The following is a 22309-nucleotide window of genomic DNA, read 5'->3' as shown; positions in this document are numbered from 1 at the left end:
CAAAACAATATTCCTAGCCCAAAACATCCCACCTCTCTCCCAAAACAATATTACTAACCCAAAACATCCCACCTCTCTCTCAAAACAATATTCCTTGCCCAAAACATCCCACCTCTCCCGAAAACAATATTCTTGGCCCAAAACATCCTCTGTACAAGCCCAAAACATCCTCTTCCCAGTCCAAAACTACGCTTCTTCCCTAAAAACAAATTCCCGGCTCTTAAACTTCGCTCCTCGGCCGAAAACGCGATATTCCCCCCCCAAACAAGGTTCCAGCGCCCTAGTACCTTCATATCCATAGCGCGCAATCACATTTTCCCGCCCAAACTGAATTTTCCGCCCTAAAAGTCGCGAGTATTTTCCGTCCGCGAGATTGTGAGAGGTTGTTTTTTCTTTCTTTTATATTCGAGAGCTAAAATAAAAAGAGGAAAATGAGGGGAAAGAAGGAGGGAAGAAAGGAGAGGGGAAAAACAGAACAGAAAATAGATGGGGATAAATATAAGGAGATAAAGAAGGGGGATAAAGGGATGAAGGAAAGTAGAAGGGAAAAAGTAGATGAGAAAAAGAAGGGAAAATGGGAAGGGGAAGAATAGAAGGGAAAAATAGAAAGGGGAAAACAGAGAGGAAAAACAAAAGAGGGAAAATGAAGATGGAAAAAGGAAAGGGAAAAGATAAAAGTGAAAAAAAGGCGAAAAAATATTGATGACAAGAAATAGAAGAGAGAGAAGAGGAAAGGAAGAAGGGAAACAAGAACTGGAGGAAAGGGGAAGGGAGGAAAGGAGGGAAGAAAAGAAAGGAGGAAGGCAGAAGAGGGGAGGAAGACAGAAAAAAGTTTATCTGCATCTACATCAAAGGGAAAGAGGAAGAGAAGAAAATATTGATGAAAAGAAATAGACAATAGAAGAGAAAGAGAAGGTAATGGAGAGGGAGAAAGGAAAGGAGAAAGAACAGGAAGACAGGAAGAAGAAAGGGAAAAGGAAAGGAGGGAACAGTAAGGAGAGGGAGGGAAGAAAGGAGAGAGAACAGAAAGAGAGGAAGAAGAAAGGGAGAAGGAAAAGAGGGAACAGTAAGGCAAAGGAGAAGATAGAAGAAGGGAAATAAGAAGAGGAACAAGAGGAGAGGAAGAAATGGAAAGGAAGGAAAAGGGGGAACATTGAGGAGAAGAGGGAGAGAGAGGAGGAAAGGAAGGAGATAAAGAGAGGGAGGGAGAGGGAGAGCAGGGAAATGAGGGAGAGAAGAAGGAATTGAACAGAGAGGTGGAGGAGGTGAAGAAGGGAGAGGAGAGGGAGGGAAGAGAAGGGAGGCAGAAGGGAAAGAAGGGAAAAATATTGAAGGAAGGTAAACGAAAAATAACAACAAATAAACTAGGGAAAAGAAGATAGGAAAACAAACATTAAAATTTATCTGCTTTTATAAGTTAGAAGGAAAAAGGAGGCGAGGAAATATCGATGGAAAAAGGTAGAAAAAGGAACAGAGAAGAAGAAGAGGGAGAGGGAAAGGCGATAAATATTGATGGAAAGGAAAAAGAAAAATAACAGCAGATAAAATAGGGAAGATAGACGATTGAGAAACATTGAATTTATATGCTTTTATATAAGAAGGAAAAGGAGGCGAGAAAACGTGGATAGAAAACGTAAAAAAGTAACAAATGAAAAAATAAGACGGAAAGGCGAAAAAATATTGATGGAAAGTTAAAAAAAAAGAAAAAAAACGAATGAAATAGATAAAGAAGGTAGAGAAACATTAAATTTATCTGCTTTTTATAAATTAGAAGGAAATATCGATGGAAAAAAGTGAAAAAAAGGGAAAAAATATTAATGGAAAGTAAAAAAAAAAACAGCGAATGAAATAGAGAAAGAAAGAAACGTTGAATATATCTGCTTTTGTATTAACTGGGAAAAGGAGTCGAGAAAAAGTGGATGAAAAACGAAAAAAAAAGAACAAATGAAAAAGGAGATAGATAGAAGATAGATAGAAGAAAGAGAAACGTTAAATATATCTGCTTTTGTATTAACTGGGAAAAGGAGGCGAGAAAAAGTGAATGAAAAAACGCAAAAATAAAAGAACAAATGAAAAAGGAGATAGATAGAAGATAGATAGAAGAAAGAGAAACGTTAAATATATCTGCTTTTGTATTAACTGGGAAAAGGAGGCGAGAAAACGTGAATGAAAAAACGCAAAAAAAAAAAGAACAAATGAAAAAGGAGATAGATAGAAGAAAGATAGAAGAAAGAGAAACGTTAAATATATCTGCCTTTGTATTAACTGGGAAAAGGAGGCGAGAAAACGTGAATGAAAAAACGCAAAAAAAAAAGAACAAATGAAAAAGGAGATAGATAGAAGAAAGATAGAAGAAAGAGAAACGTTAAATATATCTGCTTTTGTATTAACTGGGAAAAGGAGGCGAGAAAACGTGAATGAAAAAACGCAAAAAAAAAAAAAAGAACAAATGAAAGAGGTGAAATAATGGTAGAATAAAGTACAAGGGTGGACTTCGATGCCCCGGGGAGGTAGTAGGAACAAGGCGTTTTACTAAATTTGACAGTTTTTGCTCACACAGAATGATTCCAAAACTCCCTGAAAACTAGAATTAACTGACGTGAGATAAAATGAATTGTATATGTGAGAGATTTTGATCATGCACACACACACACACACACACACACACACACACACACACACACACACAACCAAAGGGAAACTAGAAAAAACAAGTAAAATTATGTAAAGGTAAGTAGGGAAAAATTGCATATGAAACAGACAACTTGATTTGGTATAAAAAATGAACTACAAATATGTCAGACAACTAAATGAGAGAGGAAGAAGGGAAGAAGAGTATAAAAAAAGGAAAAATAATAAAAGAAAAAGAAAAAAAACCCACTGAAAACAAAAAAAAAATATAAATTAGAAAACGCTGAAAACTGATAAGAAAAGTGAAAAAAATACCTGAAAAATAAAAATAAGAAAAAAATGTGAAACCTAAATAAAAGAAAAATTGTGAAAACTAAAAAAATAAGAAAAAATGTGAAAAATAAGAAAAAATTGTGGAAACTAAAAATAAGAGAAAAAATGTGAAAACTAAAAATAAGAAAAAATGAAAAAAATAAGAAAAAAATATGAAAACTAAAAATAAGAAAAAAATGTGAAAAAAATAAGATAACTGTAAAAACTAAAAATAAGAAAAAAATAAAAAAAGTGAAAAATAAGAAAAATGTGCAAACTAAAAATAAGAAAAAATGAAAAAAATAAGAAAAAAATGTGAAAACTAAAAATAAGAAAAAAATGTGAAAAAAATAAGACAAATGTAAAAACTAAAAATAAGAAAAAATAAAAAAATGTGAAAAATAAGATAAAAATGTGCAAACTAAAAATAAGAAAAAAATGTGAAAACTGAAAATAACTAGCAGGAAATAAGTCTAATTAAGAGGCAACCATTTTGACCTAACCTATAAGACCTCCCCCCCCCCAAAAAAAAAAAAAAAGGATGCAGACCACTCCTGAAAGAAAACAAAAAACAAAAAAAAAAAATTATAAAAGCAGATAAATTAATTCAACGTTTCTCTATCTTCTTCCTTCCCTATTTCATCAGCTGTTATTTTTCTTTTACCTTTCATCAATATTTTCCCCCTCCTTCCCTTCTTCTTCCCTTCCTGAAAGACAACAAACAAACAAAAATATAAAGGCAGATAAATTCAACGTTTCTCTATCTTCTTCCTTCCCTATTTAATCAGCTGTTATTTTTCCTTTACTTTTCATCAATATTTTCCCCTCCTTCCCTTCTTCTTCCCTTCCTGAAAGACAACAAACACACAAAAAAATATAAAAGCAGATAAATTCAACGTTTCTCTATCCTCTTCCTTCTCTATTTAATCAGCTGTTATTTTTCTTTTACCTTTCATCAATATTTTCCCCCTCCTTCCCTTCTTCTTCCCTTCCTGAAAGACAACAAACAAACAAAAATATAAAAGCAGATATATTCAACGTTTCTCTATCCTCTTCCTTCTCTATTTAATCAGCTGTTATTTTTCCTTTACTTTTCATCAATATTTTTCCCCTCTTTCCCTTCTTCCTCCCTTCTTCTGCCTCTCCTCCTCTGTAACACGATATGGAGACCCAATAAATGGACACTCGGAACGCTTTGCAGGAAACAGCGCACAGAACAAGCTTTTCTACTCCCGCGGTGGCAACTAAAAAAAAAAAAAAAAGGACCAGCGCACCACAAGCAGACCTCCAAAAGTAAATACTGAAGGCCTTTTAATCTAGGAAATGAAAAAAAAAAAGCTGAATAAACACTAACTGGCAACACACACACACACACACACCCACGCGCGGGTACGATAGTCTCTCTCTCTCTGATTTTTGCATGGTATATATTTTTTTTCTTCATTTTTATGATTTTTCCTGATTTATGACTCTCTCTCGACATAACAATAAAGACACATATATCTCGCTCGAAGTAATATCAGCGCTACAAAAAATCTCACAACAACATAAAAAAATAGTAAACAAAAGCAGGATGTTGAGACCAGAATCCCCCTTCCCCCCCCTCCTACCCCCCACCTCATCCCCCCCTAAAAAAAAAAGAAAAAAAAAAAACAGCGCCCAGACTTTATTGAAAACTAGCCGAACTAAACACATTGGATAAAAAGAAAACGAGATGAATGAGTAAGTGCAGATAGGTCAGTGAGTCAGTCAATTAGTTAGTTAGTTTGTTAATCATTCAATCAGTCAGTCAGTCAGTCAGTCAGTCAGTCAGTCGGTCAATCAGCCAGTCAGTCAGTCAGTCAGTCAATCAGTCGGTCAATCAGCCAGCCAGTCAGTCAGCCAGTCAGTCAGTTGGCCAGTTTGTCATTTAATCAGTCGGTCAGTAAGTCAATTAGTAAGTCACTCAGTCAGTCATTTAGTCAGTCAGTCAGTCAGTCAGTCAGTTTGCCAGTTTGTCATTTAATCAGTCAGTCAGTCAGTCATTTAGTCAGTCAGTCAGTCAGTCAGTCAGTTGGCCAGTTTGTCATTTAATCAGTCAGTCAGTCAGTCATTTAGTCAGTCAGTCAGTCAGTCAGTCAGTTGGCCAGTTTGTCATTTAATCAGTCAGTCAGTAGGTCAATTAGTAAGTAGGTCAGTCAGTCAGTCAGTCAGTAAGTCAGTTTGCCAGTTTGTCATTTAATCAGTCAGTCAGTCAGTCATTTAGTCAGTCAGTCAGTCAGTCAGTTTGCCAGGGAGTCATTTAATCAGTCAGTCAGTAAGTCAGTAAGTAAAGGTTGCACTTCAAGCTCTCCTTTAGTGACAAGAGGTCAACTATTACCAACTTAAAAAGAAAAAATGACAGCTTTTAAATCATTTTTCGCCTCGCTTGAATTCCACGTAGTACATCACTTTTATTACTCTTTAGCACGCTTGCGCCATAATAATACTAGCAGAGGAGTTTAATATGCTGGAAGTGGCCATAAAAGTGGTTCATGGAAAGCTTTTGTCATGTAATTTTGCACACCGATAAGTTGGAATTGATGTCAAGCGAATGAGTGACCTAGAGAGGGAGAGCTTGTAACACCGGCGAAAGGAATGGCCTAGGTAGAGAGAGCTTGTAACACGGGCGAAAGAAATGGCCTGGGGAGGGAGAGCTTGTAACACGGGCGAAAGGATGGCCTAGGTAGAGAGAGCTTGTAATATAGGCGAAAGAAATGGCCTAGGAAGGGAGAGCTTGTAATATAGGCGAAAGAAATGGCCTAGGAAGGGAGAGCTTGTAATATAGGCGAACGAAATGGCCTAGGAAGGGAGAGCTTGTAATATAGGCGAACGAAATGGCCTAGGAAGGGAGAGCTTGTAATATAGGCGAACGAAATGGCCTAGGAAGGGAGAGCTTGTAATATAGGCGAAAGAAATGGCCTGGGAAGGGAGAGCTTGTAACACGGGCGAAAGGAATGGCCTAGGAAGGGAGAGCTTGTAACACGGGCGAAAGGAATGGCCTAGGAAGGGAGAGCTTGTAACACGGGCGAAAGGAATGGCCTAGGAAGGGAGAGCTTGTAACACGGGCGAAAGGAATGGCCTAAGAAGGGAGAGCTTGTAACACGGGCGAAAGAAATGGCCTGGGAAGGGAGAGCTTGTAATAGGGGTTAAATAAATGGCGTAGGAAGGGAGAGCTTGTAATATAGGTGAAAGAAATGGCCTAGGAAGGGAGAGCTTGTAACACGGGCGAAAGGAATGGCCTAGGTAGAGAGTGCTTGTAAAAGGGGTTAAATAAATGGCGTAGGAAGGGAGAGCTTGTAATATAGGTGAAAGAAATGGCCTAGGTAGAGAGAGCTTGTAACACGGGCGAAAGGAATGGCCTAGGTGGAGAGAGCTTGTAATAGGGGCTAAATAAATGGCGTAGGAAGGGAGAGCTTGTAATATAGGCGAACGAAATGGCCTAGGAAGGGAGAGCTTGTAATATAGGCGAAAGGAATGGCCTAGGAAGGGAGAGCTTGTAATATAGGCGAAAGGAATGGCCTAGGAAGGGAGAGCTTGTAATATAGGCGAAAGGAATGGCCTAGGTAGAGAGAGCTTGTAATAGGGGTTAAATAAATGGCGTAGGAAGGGAGAGCTTGTAACACGGGCGAAAGGAATGGCCTAGGTAGAGAGAGCTTGTAATAGGGGTTAAATAAATGGCGTAGGAAGGGAGAGCTTGTAATATAGGTGAAAGAAATGGCCTGGGAAGGGAGAGCTTGTAATATAGGCGAAAGGAATGGCCTAGGTAGAGAGAGCTTGTAATACAGACGAAAGAAATGGGCTAGGAGGGGAGAGCTTGTAATATAGGCGAAAGGAATGGCCTAGGTAGAGAGAGCTTGTAACACGGGCGAAAGGAATGGCCTAGGAAGGGAGAGCTTGTAACACGGGCGAAAGGAATGGCCTAGGAAGGGAGAGCTTGTAACACGGGCGAAAGGAATGGCCTAGGAAGGGAGAGCTTGTAACACGGGCGAAAGGAATGGCCTGGGAAGGGAGAGCTTGTAACACGGGCGAAAGAAATGGCCTAGGAAGGGAGAGCTTGTAACACGGGCGAAAGGAATGGCCTAGGAAGGGAGAGCTTGTAACACGGGCGAAAGAAATGGCCTAGGAAGGGAGAGCTTGTAACACGGGCGAAAGAAATGGCCTAGGAAGGGAGAGCTTGTAACACGGGCGAAAGGAATGGCCTGGGAAGGGAGAGCTTGTAACACGGGCGAAAGTAATGGCCTAGGAAGGGAGAGCTTGTAACACGGGCGAAAGAAATGGCCTAGGAAGGGAGAGCTTGTAACACGGGCGAAAGAAATGGCCTGGGAAGGGAGAGCTTGTAATAGGGGTTAAATAAATGGCGTAGGAAGGGAGAGCTTGTAATATAGGTGAAAGAAATGGCCTGGGAAGGGAGAGCTTGTAACACAAGAAAGGAATGGCCTAGGTAGAGAGCTTGTAAAAGGGTTAAATTACTGGCGTTTGAAGGGAGAGCTTGTAATATAGGTGAAAGAAATGGCCTAGGAAGGGAGAGCTTGTAACACGGGCGAAAGGAATGGCCTAGGTAGAGAGTGCTTGTAAAAGGGGTTAAATAAATGGCGTAGGAAGGGAGAGCTTGTAATATAGGCGGAAGGAATGGCCTAGGAAGGGAGAGCTTGTAATATAGGCGAAAAAAATGGCCTAGGAAGGGAGAGCTTGTAATATAGGCGAAATGAATGGCCTAGGTAGAGAGCTTGTAATAGGGGTGAAATAAATGGCCTAGGGAGAGAGAGCTTGTAATACAGACGAAAGAAATGGGCTAGGTAGAGAGAGCTTGTAAAAGGGGTTAAATAAATGGCGTAGGAAGGGAGAGCTTGTAATATAGGTGAAAGAAATGGCCTGGGAAGGGAGAGCTTGTAATATAGGCGAAAGGAATGGCCTAGGTAGAGAGAGCTTGTAATAGGGGTTAAATAAATGGCGTAGGAAGGGAGAGCTTGTAATATAGGTGAAAGAAATGGCCTGGGAAGGGAGAGCTTGTAATATAGGCGAAAGGAATGGCCTAGGTAGAGAGAGCTTGTAATACAGACGAAAGAAATGGGCTAGGAGGGGAGAGCTTGTAATATAGGCGAAAGGAACGGCCTAGGAAGGGAGCTCTTGATATATGGGTGAATGGATTGGCCTAGAAAGGGAGAGCTTGTAACATGGGTAAAGCGTTTGGCGTAGGAAAAGAGAACTTGTAACATAGGTTTGGCGCAGGAAGGGGGAGCTTGCAACATGGGTGAAGGGAATGGCCAAGGAAGGGATAGCTTGTAACATGAGCGTAAATAATTGAACAACTTTCTATCTTCTATCAATAACTTCATTCTGACTGCTCTTCTGAACTTCCAAGCTGTATAACTCCACCTCTCCCTCGGCTCAGTTGCACACGGCTTTCTACTCTAGTTCATCCCTATGCTATCCAAATCTCTTATGCAGGAGTTGACCAGCATCTTCATTCCTTCAGCGCTTTAATTGGTAAACTCTGGAACAGCTTACTTCGCCTGTATTTCTTCCTGCCTACGACATGCCCTCTGAAAATGACCCTCTCTTGTAGCCACTCTTTCTGTTTGGTTTGCAGGAATAGCGTTTCGAGTGCGTTTTTTGTTTTATTACTTGATTTTGCCCTTGATCTGTTTCCTTCACTGTGAATAGAAATGTGTATGAATGTGTAAATGCCATCGTTCAGTCAGTCATTCAATCACCCAACGAGACACTCCAGAAAATCAAATTCCAGTAAGAGCTAACAAAGAAACCGCAACCTCGCCTCGCCCAACCCGCGGCTCCGGGGAGATGCATGAATAAGTAAACCGCAACCCGCCCACTCACACCCACCACGAGATGCAGCCGCTGTGATTCGCCGCCGCCATCGCCATCACCACCACCACCATCACTACCACCACAACCACCACTACCACTAAGACCAGCACGACCACTACCACTAAGATCACCACCACCACTACCACTAAGATCACCACCACCACCACCATCACCACTACCAACATCACCACTACTAAAAACCACCACTATCACCACCACTATCGCAACCACCACCATCACTAGCACCACCATCACCACTACCACCACCACCACCACCATCACCACTACCATCATTACCACTACTAAAAACCACCACTATCACAACCACTATCGCAACCACCACCATCACCACCATCACTACCTCCACCATCACCATCAATAACATCACCACCACCATCATCATCACCATCACCACCACCACCAGTCAGCCAGTCAGTCAGTCACTTACTCTTCCAGTCAGTCTAATCATCAGTCCCTTAGTCAGTCAGTCAGTCAGCCAATCAATTCGCCAGTCAAACAGTCATTCAGAAAGCCAGTCGGTCATGTGTGAAAAGAATAAAATTGAATGTTTGATGCGCAGTATGTCATCAATAATGTTCTCTCTCTCTCTCTCTCTCTCTCTCTCTCTCTCTCTCGTTCGCTCTAATCCCTTCGAAACACCGTCATGCCAGTGTGGTGTGTTCGTATACTCTACACACACACACACACACACACACACACACACACACACACATTGTACTAAGTAGAGGAAAATGACCAGACAGCTTCCAAATGTGACTCCTCCTCCTCCTCCTCCTCCTCCTCCTCCTCCTCCTCTTCTCTTCTCTTCTCCTCCTACCACTAGTTTTCCTTCTCTCCATTTCTCCTCCTCCTTTCCATTCCTCTACATTTCTTTTCTGTTCCTCACATTCCTCCTCCTCCTCCTCCTCTCTCTCTTCCTCCTCCTCCTCCTACTCCTCTCATCTATGGCGCATCCTGAAGGTCCTCAAACACACACACACACACACAAACACACACACACACACACACACACACACACACACACACACACACACACACACACACACACACACACACACACACACACACACACACACACACACACACACACACACACACACACACACACTGGAAGGCTCTGGGTGACCTATCGATTGCGAGACTTGCTTTGTGGGTGTGTGAGATAGTGTATCAGTCTCTCTCTCTCTCTCTCTCTCTCTCTCTCAACCCTTTATTTACATTCTTTTTGGTTTACATTATTTTCGAGAGAGAGAGAGAGAGAGAGAGAGAGAGAGAGAGAGAGAGAGAGAGAGAGAGAGAGAGAGAGAGAGAGAGAGAGAGAGAGAGAGAGAGAGAGAGAGAGAGAGAGAGAGAGAGAGAGAGAGAGAGCAGTGTTTGTTCAGTAGAAGTGATTTGAACTGCACCCAATCTATCCCTCCCTTTCTCTTCTCTCCCTTCCCTTTCTTTATTCCTTCTTCCTTTCTTTCCTTCTCCCATTCCTCCTCTTTCTAAATCCTCTCCCTCCTCCTTTTTTTCCTTCTCATCCTCCTCTCTCTCATTCTCATTTTTTCTTTTTTTTCTCACCTCCATACTCTTCCTCTTCCTTTCCTTTTTCTTTCTTCTTCTCTCCTTGTCTCTCTTTCTCTTTCTTCTCCTTCCCTTCCCTCCTTCTCCCTTCCTCCTATCTCCTTTCCACTTTCTTTAGTCTTCCTTTATTCCTCTTTTCTTTCCCTTCCTTCTCCCTTTTCTGTTCCCCTTCCTTCTACCACCTTTCCTTCCCTTTATCTCTCCCTGTCTCCTTTCCTCGTCCTTGCCTTCACTCTCCTTTCTCTCCCTTTCTCTTCCCTTCCTTTTCCTCTCCTTCCCTTTCTTCCTCCTCCCTATCTACCCTTCGCTCTCCCATCACGGTTTCCCTTTATTCCTGTTCTCTCTCTCTCTCTCTCTCTCTTCCTTTTCATTTTCGTCGTCCTAACTCTTCCCTTCCCTCTCCCCTTCCTTCCTTCTTTCTCTCTTTTCTTTCTCTCCCTTCCTTTCCTTCTCCCATTTTTTACTCTCTCCTTCCCCTCTCTCCCTTACTTCCTCCCCTCTCTCTTCTCTCCCTTCCTTTCCTCCCTCCCTTCTCTCTCTCCTCCTGGCTTTCCTTCCTCCTTTACTCCTCCTTCTGCCTTCCCTTCCTCCCTTGAAAGTGATTTATAGGAAAGGAAAAGGTCGGGAAGTTTTGAGTAAGGGGGGACTTCGGAACTTCATATCCAGGTACGGTTTTTGGATATTAAAGAGACGAGGGAAGGACTTGGACGTTGAACAAAAAAAAATATGTGAGATTTTTTTTATTTTTTTATTTTAGTTTTTTTTTACCCGCTCTTTTTTTTTTTTTTTTTTTTACAGCAGAGGAGTCAGTCCAAGGGCATGTTGTTTACTTGTTCCTTTCTTGTTTGTTTTCCTCCTTCCATTTCTGTTTTCTCTTCTTCCTCCTCCTCCTCTTTTTTTTTGTTTTTTGTTTTGTTTTTCGTTTTTTCTCTTTCCTATATTCGTGTTATTTATTTTTTTCTTTTTCTTTTTTCTTCTTTCGACTTTTTCCCCTCTTCCGCCTCCTCCTTTTCCTCCTCCTCCTCCATCTCATAGTTTTTCCTTCTGTATCATCAGCATTAGCACCTTGTCCTCTTATTTTCAATCCTCCTCCTCCTCCTCCTCCTCCTCCTCCCCCTCCTCCTCCATCTCTTCTTCCTCTTTCTCTTCCTCGCCTTCATCCTCGTCCTCCTCCTCCTCCTCCTCCTCATCATCATCATCCACCTTGATTCCATGACGCAAGCCTTAAGAGCTCAACCATGCAAGGAACGACTCAGGCGACTCAAGCTCTTCACGCCGGGAAAGAGACCCTTACGAGGGGATATGATTCATGTCTTCAAGTACCTAAGAAGTTCAGTAACGTCGACCACTGCAAGTTTTTTGAGCTCCAAACCAATATAAGAACAAGAAATAACGATCTTCCAACTCAAGCGAAACGATGCAGTAGAAGCGCTGGCAGGAGTATCTTTTCCAGCTGCGTTATCCGCCACTGGAACAACCTTCCTTCGGAGGTACAAATGCGAATACCGCCAACTCATTTAAAAAATCTACTCGACCGTCATTTCGCTGCGTCAGGGGTAAATTGAATACCGAAGCGCTTTCATCTGCTCTGAGGCCATGAGGTGACTGTCGAGCAGATTAAATCACCAGAGCGGGAAACCTCGAAATAAGCCAATACGCTTTCGTTGCCTGAATTTCAATGTTTCATGTTTCCTCCTCCTCCTCTTCGATATTTTTTCTCCTTTATCATCATCAGCAGCAGCAACATCATCAACATGTTGCTCTCCTACTTCTCCTAAGTCTCTTCGTCCTGCTCCTCGTCCACCTCCTCATTAAAGAACATAAGAATAAAAGAACATAAGGAGGCAGCAAGAGGCCGGTAGGTCATTCAAGGCCTCTGCTTCTCCCCTTCTTCGTCTCCATATTATAACTCTTTCTTCACCTCCTCTTTTAGTTTATTGTTTTGGTCTTCCTCCTCCTCCTCCTCCTCCCACCACCACACAACGCGGATAAAATCACCATATAGAGAACTTCCGCGCCCTCCGTTAACAAGTCTTCCACACCTGCTAATTACGTTCATCAGGTGAGTGAGGGCGGGAGAAGTTGGGAATACAGGTGCGAGGGGGGAAGGGGAGGAGGAGAAGGAGAAGAAGGAGGAGGAGAAAGAGGGAGACGAGGTGGAGGAAAAAAAGATACAAAAGAAAACAAAAACGAAAAACACGAATGAAAAAGAAAAAGAAAAAAGGAAAAGATAAGAAAAACAAATAGGAAAGGAGACAAAAGGAACAAGACAACAACAACACAGAGAGGAAAAGGAGGAAAGGAAAGGGAAGAAAGAGGAGGAGAAAAAAAAGAGAAGTAGGAAATGGAGGAGGAGGAGGAGGAGGAGGTGAAAATAGAGGTAAAAAAAGGAAGAGAATATAATAGGGATAAAAAAAAGGAGGTGGAAAATGAAGAGAAGGAAGTAAAAATAAAAAAAAGGAGGAGGAGGAGGAGGAAACATGGAAACATGGACTAGCAGGCAGCAGAAAGCCTGTTGGCTCATTACTAGGCTGCCTGCGTTCAGTGATTTAATCAATCCGTTTGCCACAGGAGTGGCTTGCAGGGAAGGATTAAAACACTTGTGTATCTACTCTTGGGAACGTTCAGTTCACTCCCGATGCAGCAAAGTGGCGATCAATGCGTTTCTTGAAGGAGTTGATGGTCTCTGCGCTAACCACTTCTGCAGGAAGGCTGTTCCAGTGGCGAACAACTCTATTCGAGAAGTAACTCCTGCCGATGTCGGTATTGCATCGCTTTGCTTGAATTGTTTTTCCGCTGTTTCTTGTTCTCAGGTTGGTTTGTAGCGTGAAGAGTTTGGAGTGATCAACGTTGCTGAGCTTGTTCAGGTACTTAAAGACTTGTATCATGTCTCCCCGCAGTCGTCTCTTTTCCAACGTGAAGAGGTTGAGTCGCTCGAGTCGCTCTTCATAGGGCTTCGTCCTCAGTGACGGTATCATCTTCGTGGCGCGGCGCTGTACTCTCTCAAGTAATTCAATGTCTTTCCTGTAATTAGGAGACCAGAATTGCACGAGGAGGAGAAGGAGATGGAGGAAGAGGAGGAGTAGGAGGGAGAAAAGGAAGAAGGGAGAAGAAAAACTAAAATATGAAGAAAAAAAAAGAAAAAAAAGGGAAAAAAAGAAAAGAAAAAATAAGGAACTCGACAAGAATAATTAATTAGACACCAACAAAAGGAGGAAAATGAGGAAAATGACGAAAAGAAAGAGAAGAAAAAAGAAGGAGGAGGAGGAGGAGGAGGAGGAGGAGGTCAACGAAAAAAGTGGAGAAAGCTAAAGGGAGAAAATAACGCAGAGAAAAGTGAATCATTGTGTTTTTAATTTAATTCTGGGTGGAACAAAGGGCGAGAGAGAGAGAGAGAGAGAGAGAGAGAGAGAGAGAGAGAGAGAGAGAGAGAGAGAGAGAGAGAGAGAGAGAGAGAGAGAGAGAGAGAGAGAGAGAGAGAGATTTTATTGTTCGCACGGAATTTCTCCTCCTCCTCCTCCTCCTCCTTCTCAATCTGTTCTGGTATTTTTTGGGCTACGGATTGTCCTTATATATAATTACAAACTTATTCTCTCTCTCTCTCTCTCTCTCTCTCTCTTCAACAAAGAGAGAGAGAGAGAGAGAGAGAGACTGCCTCCTCCACCACTTGGTTTCTATGTCCTCCTTCTCTCCACTTATTGGAATAGTTCTCCTCCAACTAGTCATATCCTCCTCCTCCTCCTCCTCCTCCTCCTCCTCCTCTATCTCCTTCTCCCCCTCCTCATCATCATCGCGTTTTTTTTTTAATTTTTTATTCTCCTCCTCCTCCTCCTCCTCCTCCTCCTCCTTGTTTCGTTCTATTTTATTCTATTCCTCCTCATCCTCTTCCTATTTCTTCCTTCTTTATCATATTCCTTAGTTTCCTTCTTTTCTATTCCGCTTTTTTCTTCTTCTTCCTCATCTTTTTTTTCTTTTTCTTCTTGTTTTTCTTCTTTTTCCTTTTTTTTCTTTTTTTTTCTTCATTTTTTCTTTTTTTTTCTTTTTTTTCTTCCTCTTTCTCTAATGTCATCTTATTCCGTTATCTTCCTCTTGTTTTCCTCCTCCTCTTCTACTTCTTCTTCTTCTATTTCTTCTTTTTCTTCTTCTTCTTCTTCTTCTTCTCTTTTTTCTTCTTCTTCTTCTTCTTCTTCTTCTCCCTTTTCTTTTTCCTCTTCCTTCTACTACCACTAACGACTCAAGCAACTCAACCTCTTCACGCCGGAAAAAAGACGCTAATGAGGAGCTCTGGTACCGGACTTCACTTACTAGGAGAGCTTCGTTGATCACTAAGGTCGGTTCTGTCAGGCGCCTCCACCCGTCACATTAACTATTTCCAAAGCCCAAAAAGGAGATCAGTCGAGTTCTTGTGAGTGGTATTTTAGATTCATGGCGCAGAAGAAGGGTCACACTACCACCAGGGTCACAAAGCTACCCCTGGAAATGCCCACAACTCCTACGAAAGCCTTGTCAAATATGGTTCTTTAGGTTCATGGTATAGAGGAAGGGTTAAACTACCACCGGGTTCACAAAAGTACCCCTGGAAATGCCCAAAACTCCTACGAAAGCCTTGTCAAATATGGTTCTTTAGGTTCGTGGTAAAGAGGAAGGGTCAAACTACCACCAGGTTCACAAAAGTACCCCTGAAAATGCCCACAACTCATACGAAAGCCTTGTCAAATATGGTTCTTTAGGTTCATGGTGAAGAAGAAGGGTCAAACCACCACCAGGGTCACAAAACTACCCATGGAAATGCCCACAACTCCTACGAAAGCCTTGTCAAATATGGTTCTTTAGGTTCATGGTACAGAGGAAGGGTCAAACTACCACCGGGTTCACAAAAGTACCCCTGGAAATGCCCAAAACTCATACGAAAGCCTTGTCAAATATGGTTCTTTAGGTTCATGGTGAAGAAGAAGGGTCAAACCACCACCAGGGTCACAAAACTACCCATGGAAATGCCCACAACTCCTACGAAAGCCTTGTCAAATATGGTTCTTTAGGTTCATGGTACAGAGGAAGGGTCAAACTACCACCGGGTTCACAAAAGTACCCCTGGAAATGCCCAAAACTCATACGAAAGCCTTCTCAAATATGGTTCTTTAGGTTTATGGTGCAGAAGAAGAGTCTAAATACCACCAGGTTCACAAAACTACCCCTGGAAATGCCCAAAACTCCTACAAAAGCCTTGTCAAATATGGTTCTTTAGGTTCATGGTACAGAGGAAGGGTCAAACTACCACCAGGTCACAAAACTACCCCTGGAAATGCCCAAAACTCCAACGAAAACCCTGTCAACTATATGTGCTTGGCTGATGAAAGATTTAACACAATGGCCCTAAGAGTTAGAGCTTCACCGATTCAAGGGAGGCGAAGCAGGAGTTTATTTTCTTCTCTTAAACCGAGTCATCCGTCACTGCAACAACCTTCCTGCAGAAATAGCCAGTTTGAAAACCAACAACTTCTTTAAAAATCACATTAACCGTTACTTCTTTGCGACCGGAGTGAACTGAACGGGTACTGAAGTGACTGTTGAGTAGATTAGAGTGGGAGATCTTGTAATGAGCCAATAGACTTTCCGTTGCCTGCCTTTCCATGTTTCCTCCTATTTTTTTCTTTTCCTTATTTCCTTCATCCTTTTCTTACTGTTCATCTTTGTCTCATTTTCCTATTCCTTTCCTCCCTTTCTTCCTCCTTTCCTCTTTTTTCCTATTTTCCTTGTTTTCATTCCCTTTCTTCTCTCTCCTATCTTTGTTCCTTTCTTCATCTTTCTTGTCCTCTTTCCTCCTCTTCTCAAATTCCTTCTCTTCTCATTATTCCTCTTTTTCCCTTTCCTCTCCATTACCACCAACATTTTCCTCTCATTTCCTTATTTCTCTTTTTCTTTTCTTTTCACTTCACATTTTCCTTCTCCATTTTTTCCACCTCGTCCTTTCTCTCAATCGTCTTCTTCGTCTTCTTCTTCTTTATTTTCTTCTTTATTTTCTTCTTCTTTTCTTCTTCTTTTTTTCTTTTTTTTTTCTTCTTCCTTCTTCTTCCTTCTTTTTCCTTCTTTTTCTTTTTCTTTTTCTTTTTCTTTTTCTTCTTCTTCTTCTTCTTCTTCCTCCTTTTGATGTTTTAGACCAGCACATTGCCATGCCTGATTTTAATGTATATAGACGTGACAAAAGCAGAGGTGGAGGAGTGTGTATATATGTTAAGAATATTTGTACTGTCACTGTGATTGATGTAAACATTGACCGAGTCGAGGGGATTGACGACTTATGGCTTACCGTGCAATGCCGAAAACTACCTTCTATAACAATTGGCTGCATGTACCGTCACCCGCACGCTAACTCTTTCACATTTGACTACATTTTAGATGTTTTTAATTATATACACCTCAGAAATAAGCCTTTTTATGTACTGGGTGACTTTAATTGTAATTTTTTATCTAAGAACAACAAAATGGAACAAGTAATTAATGATACAAAATTAAGTCCGTCAGTAAATAAGCCAACAAGAACTACATCCCTGTCGGCAACATTATTGGATCTTATTGTGACAAATAATCCTGCCTTAGTGTTGGACCATGATGTTATTGTTTGCCCCATTGCTGACCATGACTTGCTAACTCTCACTCTTGACATTGCCAAACCTAAAAGGCAACCTATAACAAAAACATTCCGAGAAATGAAGAACTACTCACCAGAATTATTCTGTAATTTATTAATATCAGAAAGGAAGACATTAGATAACATCTACATTACTGATAATGTCAACACTCAAGTTGAGGTTCTTAATGGTGTCTTTTTGAAATGTCTTGATTTTTGCGCACCCTTAGTGACAAAGGAATTGAAAAGACCCTTTGCTCCATGGCTTAATGAAGAGTTAAGAACTTTGATACAACAAAAAAACAATGCCTTGAAAGCCTGGAAAAAAGACAGAAGCAACGTTAACCTAGTAAATACTTATAAAAACTTAAAGTGCCAAGTCAGAAGATCTATTCACTACTTTAAATCCGAATACTACAACAAAAAATTTGACAACAACAAAGGTTATAGCAAAATCATTTGGAAAACCATTAAGGAACTTATCCCTAATAATAAAAGCAATAATCTGCCTGTCACATGTAACAATAAAGAAACTACGATGCAGACTGATAACCTCTTCAGTGATTTTTTTGCTAACGTTGGTAGAATCACTTTTGAAAAGACACAATTAGATGACTCTCCACGTCTCCCAACTGTAGATCCAGTTGACATCACTGATCCTAACTGTCTGTTCAGACCTGAGCCTATTGACTGGCAAACTTTAGTCCTTACCATTGCACATATGAACAATAGTGATGCATGTGGGTCTGATGGGATACCACTGAGACTCCTTAATGATTCCCTTCCTGTTATTGTCTCCTCTTTAACCGCCATCATGAATACGTCAATAGTCACAGGAATTTTTCCCACAGCATGGAAATTCTCAATCGTGGTACCCATCCTAAAGACTGGTGATGTAAACGACCCCAGTAATTATCGTCCCCTATCTCTCCTCCCAGTCCTCTCCAGACTACTAGAAAAAATAGTTTCATCACAGTTGATTCAGCATCTGGAATCAAATCACCTACTTAGTAGTGCTCAGCATGGCTTCAGACCAAAGTTATCAACTACTTCAGCTCTATTAACCCTAACTAAGAATCTATATTCCAACATGGATAATAAAAAAAGTCTCTCTGGTCACTCTCTGCGATTTATCAAAGGCCTTTGACAGCGTTAGTCATGTTATTTTACTTAAAAAATGCCTTAAATGCAATGTGAATCCATTCTGGTTCGAGAGTTACCTTAGTAACAGAACACAATCAGTGCGATTAAATGACACTGTGTCTGATAAGACAGGTATTTCATATGGGGTGCCTCAAGGGTCTGTTCTTGGCCCTATTCTCTTTAATATTTATGTGAATGACCTTGCTTCATTCCTCCTAAACTGTGACGTCATTCAATACTCAGACGACATCCAAATTACTCTTTCAAGTAATATTGATAATTTAAAGGACCTTATACAAAAAGCTGAAGACACTCTTAAATTAGCTAAGCCATACTTTAATGCAAATGGTCTAATGCTCAATGCCAAAAAAAACAATGCATCTTTATTGGATCCAGAAGGCTTTCATCACTGATTCCTCCCAACACCCACCTGATGGTGGACGGCAGTGTTATTACCCCCAGTACATTAGTGAAGAACTTAGGCATATATTTTGATAACCATCTATCGTTCGATACACATATCACAGAATTAATTAAAAAAGCACATGGAATCATTATGTTTATTAATAGAATTAAAGATAATTTTAATAAATCAACAAGTATAATTGTGGAACAGTCATTAGTTATGAGTATCATTAACTATGGAATAAGCATCTGGGGAGCAACCAACATCACCCAAATAGAACGTGTACAAAAAATACAAAATTTTGCAGCCAAAGTGGCTCTCGGAGGCGCTACAAAAAGTGACCATGTTACTCCCTTCCTTAGGGAACTGAAATGGCTGAAAATAAATCACCAGTATGTGTATGAGATTATAACACTCACATATAGGATAATCAACCATGACCTCCCTGATTGGTTGCTCCCATTAGCTCGTGTTCGTGGCAGTCACCATGTAAACACCAGGCAGACTGAACACCTACATGTACCCCGGTGTAACACTTGCCTTGCCACCAGGTCTTTCCAAGTGAGTGCTCCCTCACTTTGGAATAACCTGCCTCCTGTTGTACAACACGCCCCCTCCCTGTTCACTTTCAAATCACGTCTCAAAGAATTTTTACTTAATAGGCAGTTTTCCCAGTAGCTTATCTAACTTTTATTCAATTTTTAGTTTCTGGTCCCATATATGATTTTATTTATTTTACATCTGACTGTGATAGGCCTCGCCCTGTTAAATCTTTTTCTTGTTTTTATTTTGACTCAGCACTGTTGCTTTATGGTCTAATACTTATTAGCTCTCTGTGCCGAAATTTAGTTTTTAACACGTCTGGCTAAACTTCATTGGCCATATTGTATGAGACTTTTGTTATAACTAACTGATTATAAGATATATGTCAAGAATAACCATTGTAATAATGGAAATAAATTCTATTCTATTCTATTCTATTCCTCCTCCGCCTCCTGATCGTCCTCGTGCTCCTTTTCCTCAGTGTTCTCCCCGACGTCCTCCTCCTCCTCCTCCTCCTCCTCCTCCTCTTCCTCCTCCACCTCTTCCTCCTCCTCTTCCTCCTCCACCTCTTCCTCCTCCTCTTCCTCCTCCTGTATTTGGAAAAGCTCAACAAAACACAATTAATATGGAGATGTGATGAAGATGAGGTGCGCGATGAAGGTCTCTCTCTCTCTCTCTTTCTCTAATTCTGTGTTTATTTGGTTATTTGTTTGTTTTCTTAGAGAGAGAGAGAGAGAGAGAGAGAGAGATAGCATTGCGCAATTTTGTTCTTCCATTTCCCCCCCCCCCTCTCTCTCTCTCGTTGCTTCTTCCTCCTTGCGTTCTTCATTCTCTTTCCTCCTCCTCCTTCTCTCTCTTCCTCTTCCTGAGAGAGGGAGAGCACTGCAATTTTGTTCTTCCATTCTGCCACTCTCTCTCTCTCTCTCTCTCTCTCTCTCTCTCCTCCTAGCGTCCTTCATTCTTTCCTCCTCCTCCTTCCCTCTCTTCCTCTTCCTAATTCATGCTTTACATTAGAGAAACTACATTAACACAGTGAAAATATCCCATAATGAACGCGACTGAGTGCCGGGGATCGAACCCGTGCCTTCTGAGTAGGAGTCAGGGCAGCAAACCAGCTACGCCACCGATGATCTAATAGGTCACCGCGTCAGAGGTCACTTCTGCGGCCAATACCTGACGCCCAGCCCCGCACTGTGGACATGAACACCTGACATTAGGCTACTCCTATTTTCTCCTTCTCTTCACCTAATTTTCCTTTATTTCTTTGTCCTTCCTTTCCTTCCTCCTTTCCTCTCTTTATTATTTATTATTTCACTTTCTCTATTTTTCTTTCGACTTTTCCACTTTTCCAATTATTCCCTTTCCTCTTTCCTCCCTTTTCTCTTTCCTTTTCTCCTTTCCCCTTTCCAAATTCCTTTCCTCTTCTCCTTTTCATTTTCCCTTTCTCTTTTTGTTCAGTTTTTCATCCTCCCTTTTTCCATTCCCTCTCTTTTTTTTTTTGTTTTCTTTCCTCCTTCCTTCTTCTCCCTCCTTTTCTCTCTCCCTCTTTCTTTCCTTCCCTTCCTCCTTTCTTCTTTCGGTCGATCTTTCCATTTTTTTTCATTTCCTTTCACTCTGTTTTTTTCCTCATTCCTTCCCTCCCTTACTCTCTCCCTCCTTTCCTTCACTTTTTTGTTTTCTTTCCACCTTTCTTCCCTCCCTTCCTCTCTTCCTTCCTCCCTCCTTCTCTTCCTCTCTTCCTCCCTCCCTTCCTCTCTCTCTCCCTCCCTCCTTCTCTTCCTCTCTTCCTCCCTCCCTTCCTCTCTCCCTCCCTCCTTCCTTCTCTTCCTCTCTCCCTCCCTCGCTCCCTCCTTCTCTTCCTCTCTCCCTCCTTCTCTTCCTCTCTCCCTCCTTCTCTTCCTCTCTCCCTCCTTCTCTTCCTCTCTCCCTCCCTCCTTCCTTTCCTTCGGGCATTCAGGGAGAGAAAATACAGCCGTCATTTCCGTAGAGAAGATTTTCGTCTCCTTTCTACGCTTCTAATTTATTTGCTGCTTTGTCTGTTCCTTTCTTTCGCTCCTTCTTCTCCTCTTTATTTACTTGTTCCTTTCTCTTCATGTTTTTTTTTCCTTTATTTTTTGTTATTTCTTTCATAGTTTTGTTATTTTTTTGTCATTTTTTCTACGTTTTTTTCTCTTTTTTTTGTGGTATTTCTTTCCTTTATCTCTCTCTCTCTCTCTCTCTCTCTCTCTCTCTCTCTCTCTCTCTCTCTCTCTCTCTCTCTCTTCCCTTTCGATATTTTTTTCCCTTCTCGTGTGTTCGTTTTCCTTCTTTTCTTCATTCTTTTCTTTTGTTATCTATTTCCCATTTTGTTATTTTGTTTTTGTTTTCCCTCATTTCCTTCTTTTCTTTTTCTTTTTCCTTCTGTAATTTTTTTTCTTCGTTTCTAATTTATTTTAAATTTTTTCCTCTATTGTTTTCTTTTTTTCCCTTGTGTAATTTATTTTTTTCTTGGTTTCTATTCTTTCTCTTATTTTTTCCTCTATCGCTTTCTTTTTCTTCCTCCTTTCTTGTGTATTTTTTTCTTTTTATTCTTCGTTTCTAGTTTCATGTTATTTTTTTCCTCTATTGTTTTCTTTTTCTTCTTCCTTTCTTCTATAATTTTTTTTATATGATTTTTCTTCTTTTTCTCCTTCTTCTTCTTCTTCTTCTTCTTCTTCTTCTTCTTCTTCTTCTTCTTCTCCTCCTCCTCTCTCTCTCTATATATATAATCACGGTTAATTTCAGCGTCTCCACAACGACCCCATAAAAACGAGTCCCCCCCCCCCCCCCTCCAAAAAAAAGGAGGAGAAAAATAAAAACGGGAAAAACATCGAAAACTGATCCGAAGCTTCAGTAACGAGGAGCGGGTCGAGTCGAGTCAAAAATAAACGACGTAATGAACTCTTGGTGAAGCGGCGGCTCGAAGCAACGAAGCCACGGGTCAGGTGAAGCTTCGTGAGGGAGGTTCGGTTTAAGTGGAAAAAAAAAGACGATCAGGAAGAACTAGAAATTATGTGATGAAAAAAAAGACGATCAGGAAGAACTAGAAATTATGTGATGAAAAAAAAGACGATCAGGAAGAACTAGAAATTATGTGATGAAAAAAAAGACGATCAGGAAGAACTAGAAATTATGTGATGAAAAAAAGACGAACAGGAAGAACTAGAAAGTATATAAGGAAGGAAAAAAGT

General features: G+C 40.9%; 1 protein-coding gene across 2 annotated transcripts in view; it reads right to left on the bottom strand.

Moving 5' to 3' along the window:
• LOC127005609 (ninein-like protein) overlaps positions 1-22309 on the bottom strand; it is a 175462-nt gene that overhangs the window by 151080 nt on the left and 2073 nt on the right. The window lies entirely within an intron of this gene.

The sequence above is a fragment of the Eriocheir sinensis genome, chromosome 30, assembly GCF_024679095.1.
Source record: "Eriocheir sinensis breed Jianghai 21 chromosome 30, ASM2467909v1, whole genome shotgun sequence".
In the NCBI taxonomy this organism is placed as follows: Eukaryota; Metazoa; Arthropoda; class Malacostraca; order Decapoda; family Varunidae; genus Eriocheir; species Eriocheir sinensis.
The sequence above is the reverse complement of the archived record's forward strand: the minus strand, read 5'-3'. Positions and strand labels throughout refer to the sequence as shown.